Source organism: Trachypithecus francoisi, unplaced genomic scaffold, assembly GCF_009764315.1.
Source record: "Trachypithecus francoisi isolate TF-2019V2 unplaced genomic scaffold, Tfra_2.0 Lachesis_group5, whole genome shotgun sequence".
In the NCBI taxonomy this organism is placed as follows: Eukaryota; Metazoa; Chordata; class Mammalia; order Primates; family Cercopithecidae; genus Trachypithecus; species Trachypithecus francoisi.
Genome location: NW_022681470.1, coordinates 89,827,538 through 89,840,214, shown reverse-complemented (window position 1 = coordinate 89,840,214; position 12,677 = coordinate 89,827,538).

The following is a 12,677-nucleotide window of genomic DNA, read 5'->3' as shown; positions in this document are numbered from 1 at the left end:
TCTGGAAAACAGTATGACAATTCCTCAAGGATATAGAACTCGATGTACCATATGACCCAGCCATCCCATTACTGGGTATATACCCAAAGGATTATAAATCATGCTGCTATAAAGACACACGCACACGTATGTTTATTGCGGCACTATCACAATAGCAAAGACTTGGAATCAACCCAAATGTCCATCTGTGACAGAATGGATTAAGAAAATGTGACACATATATACCATGGAATACTATGCAGCCATAAAAAAGGATGAATTTGTGTCCTTTATAGGGACATGGATGCAGCTGGAAACCATCATTCTTAGCCAACTATCACAAGAACAGAAAACCAAACACTGCATATTCTCACTCACAGGTGGGAACTGAACAATGAGATCACTTGGACTCGGGAAGGGGCCTATCATGGGGAGGGGGGAGAGGGGAGGGATTGCATTGGGAGTTATACCTGATATAAATGACGAATTGATGGGTGCTGACGAGTTGATGGGTGCAGCACATGAACATGGCACAAGTATACATATGTAACAAACCTGCACGTTATGCACATGTACCCTAGAACTTAAAGTATAATAAAAAAGAAAAAAAATAAAAGTTCCTTTATAACCAGACCAACTGAAACTGGTTATAACCAAGAGAGATGAACTTCAAAAAGCCTCAGGCTTCATATAATCTCATTTCATGCTAAATGACACTTCCGTCAGTTCTGTGACTGTTGAGAATCGCCATGGCAACGACCAGAAGCCATAAAAGAACAAAAAGGAAGGGAGAACTCTGGTTCCAGGGAGTTCACGGTCCATTTTTGGAAAACACATGAATAATTCTTCCCTCAATTTTAATGTCATTAAAGAAACATTCATTAACGAAATATTGTATTTTAGCCCTCTCACCCTTCGCTAGTGGAGAAGCTGCTCTGTAAACCATGTCCCCACATCTGAATTCTATGGCCATCGAATAAAGCTTGCTCTGCTTGATGCTCAATTTTCATTTTGTGTATTGGCTTCATGACACAAAACAGGCAAAGACTCCATCTTTTGGGGGACCACCTTTGTCAGCAACACTTCTGCTGAAGACAAGATGAATGATGCAAGCAATGTTGAATGCTACCAGATATCAAAACCGGATAATTTTTTTTTTATTATTATACTTTAAGTTATAGGGTACATGTGCATAACATGCAGCTTTGTTACATATGTATACTTGTGCCATGTTGGTGTGCTGCACCCATCAACTCATCAGCACCCATCAATTCATTATTTATATCATGTATAACTCCCAATGCAATCCCTCTCCCCTCCCCCCTCCGCATGATAGGCCCCAGTGTGTGATGTTCCCCTTCCCGAGTCCAAGTGATGTCATTGTTCATTCCCACCTATGAGTGAGAACATGTGGTGTTTGGTTTTCAGTTCTTGGGACAGTTTGCTAAGAATGATGGTTTCCAGCTGCATCCATGTCCCTACAAAGGACGCAAACTCATCCTTTTTTATGCTGCATAATATTCCATGGTGTATATGTGCCACATTTTCTTAATCCAGTCTGTCACAGATAGACATTTGGGTTGACTCCAAGTCTTTGCTATTGTGAATAGTGCTGCAATAAACATATGTGTGCATGTGTCTTTGTAGTAGATAATTTATAATCCTTTGGGTATACACCCAGTAGGGGATGGCTGGGTCATATGGTACATCTAGTTCTAGATCCTTGAGGAATTGCCATACTGTTTTCCAGAATGGTTGAACTAGTTTACAATCCCACCAACAGTGTAAAAGTGTCCCTATTTCTCCACATCCTCTCCAACACCTGTTGTTTCCTGACTTCTTAATGATTGCCATTCTAACTGGTGTGAGATGGTATCTCATTGTGGTTTTGATTTGCATTTCTCTGATGGCCAGTGATGATGAGCATTTTTTCATGTGTCTGTTGGCTGTATGAATGTCTTCTTTTGAGAAATGCCTGTTCATATCCTTTGCCCACTTTTTGATGGGGTTGTTTGTTTTTTTCTTGTATATTTGTTTGAGTTCTTTGTAGATTCTGGATATTAGCCCTTTGTCAGATGAGAAGATTGCAAAAATTTTCTCCCATTCTGTAGGTTGCCTGTTCATTCTGATGGTAGTTTCTTTTGCTGTGCAGAAGCTCTTCAGTTGGATTAGATCCCATTTGTCTATTTTGCTTTTACTGCTGTTGCTTTTGGTGTTTTAGACATGAAGTCCTTGCCCATGCCTATTTCCTGAATGGTACTACCTAGATTTTCTTCAAGGGTTTTTATGGTATTAGGTCTAACATTAAAGTCTCTAATCCATCTTGAATTAATCTTCCTATAAAGAGTAAGGAAAGCATCCAGATTCAGCTTTCTACTTATGACTAGCCAATTTTCCCAGCACCATTTATTAAATAGGGAATCCTTTCCCCATTTCTTGTTTCTCTCAGGTTTGTCAAAGATCAGATGGCTGTAGATGTGTGGTATATTTCTGAGGGCTCTGTTCTGTTCCATTGGTCTATATCTTGTTTTGGTACCAGTACCATGCTGTTTGGTTACTGTAGCCTTGTAGTATAGTTTGAAGTCAGGTAGCGTGATGCCTCCAGCTTTGTTCTTTTGACTTAGGATTGTTGGCAATGCGGGCTCTTTTTTGGTTCCATATGAACTTTAAAGCAGTTCCTCCAAATCTGTGAAGAAACTCATTGGTAGCTTGATGGGGATGGCATTGAATCAATCAATAACCTTGGGCAGTATGGCCAATTTCATGATATTGATTCTTCCTATCCATGAGCATGGTATGTTCTTCCATTTGTTTGTGTCCTCTTTGATTTCACTGAGCAGTGGTTTGTAGTTCTCCTTGAAGAGGTCATTTACATCCCTTGTAAGTTGGATTCCTAGGTATTGATTCTCTTTGGAGCAATTGTGAATGGAAGTTCATTCATAATTTGGCTCTCTGTTTGTCTTTTACTGGTGTATAACAATGCTTGTGATTTTTGCACATTAATTTTGTATCCTGAGACTTTGCTGAAGTTGCTTATCAGCTTAAGGAGATTTAGGGCTGAGACGATGGGGTTTTCTAAATATACAATCACGTCATCTGCAAACAGGGACAATTTGACTTCTTCTTTTCCTAACTGGATACACTTGATTTCTTTCTCTTGCCTGATTGCCGTAGCCAGAACTTCCAACACTATGTTGATAGGAGTGGTGAGAGAGGGCATCCCTGTCTTGTGCCAGTTTTCAAAGGGAATTTTTCAGTTTTTGCCGATTCACTATGATATTAGCTGTGTGTTTGTCATAAATAGCTCTTATTATTTTGAGGTACGTTCCATCAATACCGAATTTATTGAGCATTTCTAGCATGAAAGCTGTTGAATTTTGTTAAAATCCTTTTCTGCATCTATTGAGAAAATCATGTGGTTCTTGTCTTTGGTTCTGTTTATATGCTGGATTACGTTTATTGATTTGCGAATGTTGAACCAGCCTTGCATCCCAGGGATGAAGCCACTTGATCATGGTGGATAAGCTTTTTGATGTGCTGCTGAATCCGGTTTGCCAGTATTTTATTGAGGATTTTTGCATCCATGTTCATCAGGGATATTAGTCTAAAATTCACTTGTTTTGTTGTGTCTCTGCCAGGCTTTAGTATCAGGATGATGTTGGCCTCATAAAATGAGTTAGGGAGGATTCCCTCTTTTTCAATTGATTGGAATAGTCTCAGAAGGAATGGTACCAGCTCCTCCTTGTACCTCTGGTAGAATTCAACTGTGAATCCATCTGGTCCTGGACTTTTTTGATGGGTAGGCTATTAATTATTGCCTCAATTTCAGAGCTGCTATTGGTCTATTCAGGGATTCAACTTCTTCCTGGTTTAGTCTTGGAAGAGTGTGAGTGACCAGGATTATTCATTTCTTCTAGATTTTCTAGTTGATTTGCATAGAGTTGTTTATAGTATTCTCTGATGGTGTTTGTATTTCTTGGGGTCGGTGGCGATATCCCCTTTATCATTTTTATTGCATCTATTTGATTCTTCTCTCTTTTCTTCTTTATTAGTCTTACCAGCGGTCTGTCAATTTTGTTGATCTTTTCAAAAAACCAACTCCTGGATTCATTGATTTTTTGGAGGGTTTTTTGTGTCTCTATCTCCTTCAATTCTGCTGTGATCTTAGTTATTTCTTGCCTTCTATTAGCTTTTGAATGTGTTTGCTCTTGCCTCTCTAGTTTTTTTAATTGTGATGTTAGAGTGTCAATTTTAGATCTCTCCTGCTTTCTCTTGTGGGCATTTAGTGCTATACATTTCCCTCTACACACTTCTTTAAATGTGTCCCAGAGATTCTGGTATGTTGTATCTTTGTTCTCATTGGTTTCAAAGAACATTTTTATTTCTGCTTTCATTTCATTATGTACCCAGTAGTCATTCAGGACCAGGTTATTCAGTTTCCATATAGTTGAGCCGTTTTGATTGAGTTTCTTAGTCCTGAGTTCTAGTTTGATTGCACTGTGGTCTGAGAGACAGTTGGTTATAATTTCTGTTCTTGTACATTTGCTGAGGAGTGCTTTACTTCCAATTATGTGGTCAATTTTGGAATAAGTGCGATGTGGTGCTGAGAAGAATATATTCTGTTGATTTGGGGTGGAGAGTTCTATAGATGTCTATTAGGTCTGCTTGGTGCAGAGATGAGTTCAATTCCTGGATATCCTTGTGAACTTTCTGTCTCGTTGATCTGTCTAATGTTGACAGTGGAGTGTTGAAGTCTCCCATTATTATTGTATGGGAGTCTAAGTCTCTTTGTAAGTCTCTAAGGACTTGCTTTATGAATCTGGGTGCTCCTGTATTGGGTGCATATATATTTAGGAGAGTTAGCTCTTCCTGTTGAATTGATCCCTTTACCATTATGTAATGGCCTTCTTTGTCTCTTTTGATCTTTGATGGTTTAAAGTCTATTTTGTCAGAGACTGGGATTGCAACCCCTGCTTTTTTCTGTTCTCCATTTTCTTGGTAGATCTTCCTCCATCCCTTTATTTTGAGCCTATGTATGTCTCTGCATGTGAGATGGGTCTCCTGAATACAGCAGACTGATGGGTCTTGACTCTTTATCCAGTTTGCCAGTCTGTGTCTTTTAATTGGACCATTTAGTCCATTTACATTTAAGGTTAATATTGTGATGTGTGAAGTTGATCCTGCCATTATAATATCAACTGGTTATTTTGCTCGTTAGTTGATGCAGTTTCTTCCTAGCCTCGATGGTCTTTACATTTTGGCATGTTTTTGCAATGGCTGGTACCGGTTGTTCCTTTCCATGTTTAGGGCTTCCTTCAGGGTCTCTTGTAAGGCAGGCCTGGTGGTGACAAATTCTCTAAGCATTTGCTTATCTGTAAAGGATTTTATTTCTCCTTCACTGATGAATCTTAGTTTGGCTGGATATGAAATTCTCGGTTGAAAATTCTTTTCTTTAAGAACGTTGAATATTGGCCCCCACTCTCTTCTGGCTTGTAGAGTTTCTGCCTAGAGATCTGCTGTTAGACTGATGGGCTTCCCTTTGTGGGTAACCCGACCTTTCTCTCTGGCTGCCCTTAAGATTTTTTTCCTTCATTTCAACTTTGGTGAATCTGGCAATTATGTGTCTTGGAGTTGCTCTTCTGGAGGAGTATCTTTGTGGCATTCTCTGTGTTTCTTCAATTTGAATGTTGGCCTGCCCTACTAGATTGGGGAAGTTCTCCTGGATGATATCCTGAAGAGTGTTTTCCAACTTGGTTCCATTTTCCCCCTCACTTTCAGGCACCCCAATCAGACGTAGATTTGGTCTTTTTACATAATCCCATACTTCTTGCAGGCTTTGTTCATTTCTTTTTCTTCTTTTTTCTTTTGATTTCTCTTCTCGCTTCATTTCATTCATTTGATCCTCAATCGCTGATACTCTTTCTTCCAGTTGATCGAGTCGGTTACTGAAGCTTGTGCATTTGTCTCGTATTTCTCGTGTCATGGTTTTCATCTCTGTCATTTCGTTTATGACCTTCTCTGCATTAATTATTTTAGCTATCAATTCTTCCACTCTTTTTTCAAGATTTTTAGTTTCTTTGCACTGGGTACGTAATTACTCCTTTAGCTCTGAGAAGTTTGATAGACTGAAGCCTTCTTCTCTCATCTCGTCAAAGTCATTCTCTGACCAGCTTTGATCCATTGCTGGCAATGGGCTGTGCTCCTTTGCAGGGGGAGATGCGCTCTTATGTTTTGAATTTCCAGCTTTTTTGTCCTGCTTTTTCCCCATCTTTGTGGTTTTATCTGTCTCTGGTCTTTGATGATGGTGACGTACTGATGGGGTTTTGGTATAGGTGTCCTTCCTGTTTGATAGTTTTCCTTCTGACAGTCAGGACCCTCAGCTGTATGTCTGTTGGAGATTGCTTGAGGTCCACTCCAGACCCTGTTTGCCTGGGTATCAGCAGCAGAGTTTGTGGAAGATAGAATGTTGCTGAGCAGTGAGTGTATCTGTCTGATTCTTACTTTGGAAGCTTCCTCTCAGGGGTGTACTCCACCCTGTGAGGTGTGGGGTGTCAGACTGCCCCTGGTGGCGGATGTCTCCCAGTTAGGCTACTCAGGGTCAGGGACCCACTTGAGCAGGCAGTCTGTCCCTTCTCAGATCCAACCTCCGTGTTGGGAGATCCACTGCTCTCTTCAAAGCTGTCAGACAGTGTCGTTTGCGTCTGCAGAGGTTCTGCTGCTTTTTTGTTGTTGTTTTGTATCTGTGCCCTGTCCCCAGAGGTGGAGTCTACAGAGACAGGCAGGTTTCCTTGAGCTGCTGTGAGCTCCACCCAGTTCGAGCTTCCCAGCGGCTTTGGTTACCTACTGAAGCCTCAGCAATGGCGGGCGCCCCTCCCCCAGCCTCGTTGCTGCCTTGCGGTTAGATCGCAGACTGCTGTGTTGCAATGAGGGAGGCTCCGTGGGTGTGGGACCCTCCCGGCCAGGTGTGGGATATATTCTCCTGGTGTGCCTGTTTGCTTAAAGCGCAGTATTGGGGTGGGAGTTACCCGATTTTCCAGGTGTTGTGTGTCTCAGTTCCCCTGGCTACGAAAAGGGATTCCCTTCCCCCTTGCACTTCCCAGGTGAGGCAATGCCTCACCCTGCTTCAGCTCTTGCTGGTCGGGCTGCAGCAGCTGACCAGCACCGATTGTCCAGCACTCCCTCGTGAGATGACCCCAGTACCTCAGTTGAAAATGCAGAAATCACTGGTCTTCTGTGTCGCTCGTGCTGGGAGTTGGAGACTGGAGCTGTTCCTATTCGGCCATCTTGCTCCTCCCCCTGATTGTGTCAAAACCTGATAATTTTTAGCGATACAGATAAGAAGAGTGTAGCTTGAACTGTTGATTCAAGTCCTGTTGAGTGGTCACTAAATTCACTCATACTACAAGTTCAGATACGTGGAGAAAATACAAATTCTTTATTGTCAATAGCTAATTTGCCTTCCTGCTCGGTCTCTAGTCATTGGTTAACAGGCATAAAGAAATGTATTACATAATTTAGTCCTAGTCCTATGCAGTAATTTCTACCATTCATTTAGATAGTAGCCTCTCATTTGGAAAAAAACACAGTCTCTCAGGTAAACTTCCCCACCCTTGTCTCTCTTCCCAAGATATTGTTGAAACTGAGGGCTAATCTTTTTCGTCACTTGCTTTTTGTTGATTTTTTTTAACCCATGTAGCTGAAAGCCACACTGCTAGACACTACAACTTAGCCTTCATGAGCTCCCTTAAAGATAATGCCTCTGATGTATATGTCACCATGGTAACAATTGCTTAAGTTGTTTTCAGGAACTTGGGACTCAGCTTTTGTCCAACTTAAACCAGTTAAGACCACTGACCTTTCAACTGGGCCTCACAAATGCTCAAGAGGTGAGCTTTTGATGTCCAAGGGCCAAAAACTCTTCTCTAAAATCACACTAACACCACCATTTTCTGAACGTGCATCCTCTAAGGAGTCATGAACACCAACTACACTTGTACACATCACCAGTTACCTCATTTATCCTTACTGCCAATCACTTTTCTTCATGATTTAGATCACCTTGCTTCTTTACCCCATGAATATCCCTGAGCCAGCCTTATCTTCAGGGAAGCAGATTTGAGAGCTGTTCTCCTGTCTCCTCTCTGGGATTCCCTGTGAATAAATCTCTACTGTAAAACTCATCATTTCAGTAATTTTCTGTCTGCGTAATGGGCAGAATGAGCTTGCTTTTGTATCAATATCTGGGTGGTAGTGAGAAGGGTGTGTGGGTGATGCTTCATTGGTGGAGAAAAGAGGAAAGGGTCTCCCTGTCTCTGTGTGTGCCCACCGGTCTCCAGATCCTTGCTATTGTCCTCCTGCTGGCTGCAATTCTGTAATGATTAATTTGATATGTCAACTTAAGTAGGCCATGATACTCAGACATTTCATCAAACATTATTCTATTCTAGATATTTTCATGAAGGTTTTCTTTTTTTTTCTTTTTTTTTTCTTTTTGAGATGGAGTCTCACTCTGTCACCCAGCTTGGAGTATAGTAGCACAACCTCAGCTCACTGCAATCTCTACCTCCTGGATACAAGCAATTCTCCTGCCTCTGCCTGCTGAGTATCTAGGACTACAGGTGCCCACCACCACACCCAGTGAATTTTTTTATATTTAGTACAGACAGGGTTTCACCATGTTGGCTAGGCTGGTCTTGAACTCCTGACCTCAGCTGATCCGTCCACCTCAGCCTCCCAAAGTGCTGGGATTACAGGCTTGAGCCACCGCACCAGGCCCTTCGTTAAGGTATTTTTAAGATCAGACTAACATTTAAATCACTAGACTTTGAGTAAAGCAGATTATCCTTTATAAAATGCGTGGCCTCATTCAATAAGTTGAAAGCCTTAATAAAGAAAGACTGACCACCCTGAAGAAGAAGGGATTCTGTCAGCCATCCACCTTTAGACTCAAGCTGCAATTCCTCCCTGGGTCTCCAGGCTGCTGCCTTATCCTGCAGATTTTGAACTTTCCAGCCTCCCCAATCATGTGAGCCCAATTCCTTAAAATAAATCTTTCTTGATAGATATATACATAGACAGATAAAGACAGGGTGATAGTTGCTTCCTTGGACCACCTGTCTTCTGGTTTATCTGGACAAAAAGATACACATACACACACTTATATGTATATACATATGTGTGTATATATATGTGCGTGCACACACACAAACACACACATACACACACACTGTAGTCTGTGGCTGGTGAACAGATGATCCACTCTCCTGGCTTGGGTTATTCTTCCATGACATCAGTCATATCTTCCTGATTCAAGGTGGACTCGCATCTTTGGGTGTTTGCCACATCCTCCTGCAGAACCCTCAGCTTGACAATTCTCTCTTCTCCAGCTTCAGTTGTGCTGTTTACTTTCCTTGCCACAAGTTTCTGGGAAGTCCTATAGCCCTTGTTCTATCGTCTATACCTAAAACCACTGAGAGTGTCTTGGAAATGTCCTGTATGCCTTCTCTCTGTCTGACCACACTGCTCTGCTCTCTTATCTAGGCTGAGCTGCCTTGTTTCTGACTGTAGGCTCCTGCACATCAGATATCTGGAATTCAAAATCAGATCTGAGTCAGATTTTGATCTTAGACTTCCCCTATTTTTATCTGTTTCATATATAAGGAATCAATCCTCATGGAAGAGCTACTAAAGGTAGAAATACCTTCTTCTCTATACTATAGGAAAACTTTAGGATTTACTTTTCCTTGGAGCTAATTGTTGATAAGTAAAGTATGTATGGGGAGGAATGGAGTGCTTCTAAAATAATTTAGAAAATTATTTCATAGCACAGTAATCTAGATTGTAAAGTTATTTACTTATTGCATAATCTTATTGTGTCAGAAGCTAAGTATTGTCTGGGTCTTCCTTCTTGCATCTCTTCTATTACATTTATTAGCATTTTCTTCACCCCCCACTTTATCCCAGATGGAGCCAAAGGACAACTAGGCAAAGGACTCAGCCTCAGCATGTCAAAAGAAAAACATTTATATTATGCTCACTATGTACTATTCTAAAGAGTTACTTAATTTATTTCATCATCATAAAGGCTCTATGAAGTAGACACTGATACCATTCCTGCACTTGAGGAAACTAGAGTACAGAAAGTTTAAAAACTTGCCCAAAATCACATGGTTATAAGAAGCTGAGCCAGGACACAAACCCCGACATTCTAGCTCCAACATCTTTGCTATTAATCACTGCTATAGCTATTACATTCACTGTGAATCATGCTCCTGGAATTTTTGTGCCATACAACAATCCTGTTGGAACACCAGTTGAGAGTGATCTATGCTAAGACCTAAGCCCCGAGTTCCTCTCTGTGTGGCCATTGTGGGTCCAAGTCCCTGGAATGATTATTCTCTCAGCTTCACACTGGTGAGGCTGTCAGGGAAGGTATTAGCACAAATAGGTGAAATTCCATGCCAAGTTCTGAGCAGAAGGTCACAAATCACTTTTATCTTCCATGCATTCTATGAAAGACATCTAAGCCACTTCCCTAAAATGACCTGACAGACTAGGCTTTTGTGACCCAAGTGCCAAGGACTACCTAAGCTTAGGGTATATGGTAGTGAACTAGGAATCTGTGGAGAATATAGCTGAGGAGTGAGGAGAGTAAGGCCTCTGATGCTATGAACTGCTCTGGACTCTGGGCATGGCTAGCATGGGCAGACTAGCTGCCACCAGCTCCAATTTCTGCTCAGCAGAGAGGTAGAGAGCACATTTGGCCATCTACCCCATAATTAATCTATGAGCTAATGTCCATGGTCTGCTGTAAGGCAGGTGGTGCAGGGAGGCAACTTTTATTACCCCACCTGACAAGCTCAGGATGGAAGAGAGAGAGAGAGAGAGAGAGAATGTGTGTTTTGGGGGATGGGATGGGATGCTGAAAATGAATGTAGGCATCTTTGAATTTAGTGATTTCCCAGTGCATAAGAAATTCAAACATAATTAAGGAAGAATCTTCAAATAAAGAGATTTTAGTATTCTTACATGAGCTGAATGAAAATGAAGCAGCACAGAGCATATCCATATTTTAAGGAACACTCAAGTCGTAGAGTACTAGGTCAAGCATAAATGATGCAACAGACAATATTAAATATCTCTTAATGACATATTTGAATCTCAAGGTTTTAATGCATTTACAATTGCAGTGATACATGAACAGTCTGGAAAATTTGAGTGTGACTGATTTACATGACACTAAACAAATGGGTAGATAATGACTAATACAATATATCCTACAGCAACTTAGTAGGGAGTCAGTAGTCTTCTGGGTAAAACTTAAGAAGTGGGTATGATCAGATACACATGCTCAAAAGATAAGAAAGAAATAGTCATCAAATATTTGTCTCAACTGGAATTTTCATTTTAAAAGCATGCTTTATCTCCAGAGCTCCAGCACTTTTTGACGACAAATGAAGGAATTTTGAGATATAAACTTTTTAATAGTGTTCTCCCATGTAAATGATATAATTATATTCAGAAGAACTTTGAATAAGCATTTGAAAACATTCCTTGGCCAGGCACGGTGGCTCAATCTTATAATCCCAGCACTTTGGGAGGCCGAGGCAGGCGGATCACTTGAGGTCAGGAGTTCGAGACCAGCCTGGCCAACATAGTGAAACCCTGTCTTTACTAAAAACACAAAAATTAGCCTGGTGCTGTGGTGTGCGCCTTTAATCCCAGTTACTCGAAAGGCTGAGGCAGGAGAATTGCTTGAGCCTGGGAAGTGGAGGTTGCAGTGAGCCCAGATCGCACCACTGCACTCCAGCCTTGGCGACAGAGTGAGACTCTGTCTCGAAAAAGGAAAAAAAAATGGCAAGTCATTTACAAGGTAAAATAAAGCAAAACACAGAGAACGAAGCAATTTTGTTACTCCACCAAAAATTGCACTATTATATGAGTAAAGATAACCACACCCTGTTTTAATTTTGAGGTTACAGGATCTGTCCCTCTCTTCAGAGCCGGCAGACAGGAAAGATTAAGTCCAGTGAAGCTGCTACCGCAGCTGCCCCTCCACCTAGGTGCTCTGTCCTAGGGAGATGAGAGTTTTATCTGTAAGCCGCTGATTGAGGCTGCTGCATTTCCTATAGAGATGCCTCGCTCAGTGAGGAGGGATCTAGAGAAGCACTCTTGTCACAGCGGCTTTGCCGCACTGTGGTGCATTCCTCCCTCTCCCAACCTCCCAGTCTCCTTAGCACTGTCAGAGGAAAACAGTCTACTAAAGCCTCAGTAATGGCGGATGTCCCTCCCCCAACCAAGCTCCATTGTCCCAAGTCAACTCCAGATTACTGTGCTGACAGTGAGAATTTCAAGCCAGTGGTTCTTAGCTTGCTGGGCTCCCCAGGAGTGGAGCCCGCTAAAGGAGACCTTTTGATTCCCTGGCTTCAGCCACCTTTCCAGGGGAATGGATGGTTCTCCTGTCTCACTGGAGTTCCAGGCACTGCTGGAGTAGGAGAAACTCCTGCAGCCAGGTTGGTGCCTGCCAAAACACCTGCCAAGTTTTGTGCTTGAAACCCAGGACCCTGGTAGTGTAGGCTCAGGAGAGAATCTCTTACTCTGTAGATTGCAAAAATCTGTGGGAAAAGCATAGCAGTACCTGGGGTGGGTAGCACAGGCCCTTGCTGCTTCCCTTGGTTGAAGGGAGGGAGGTCCCCCGG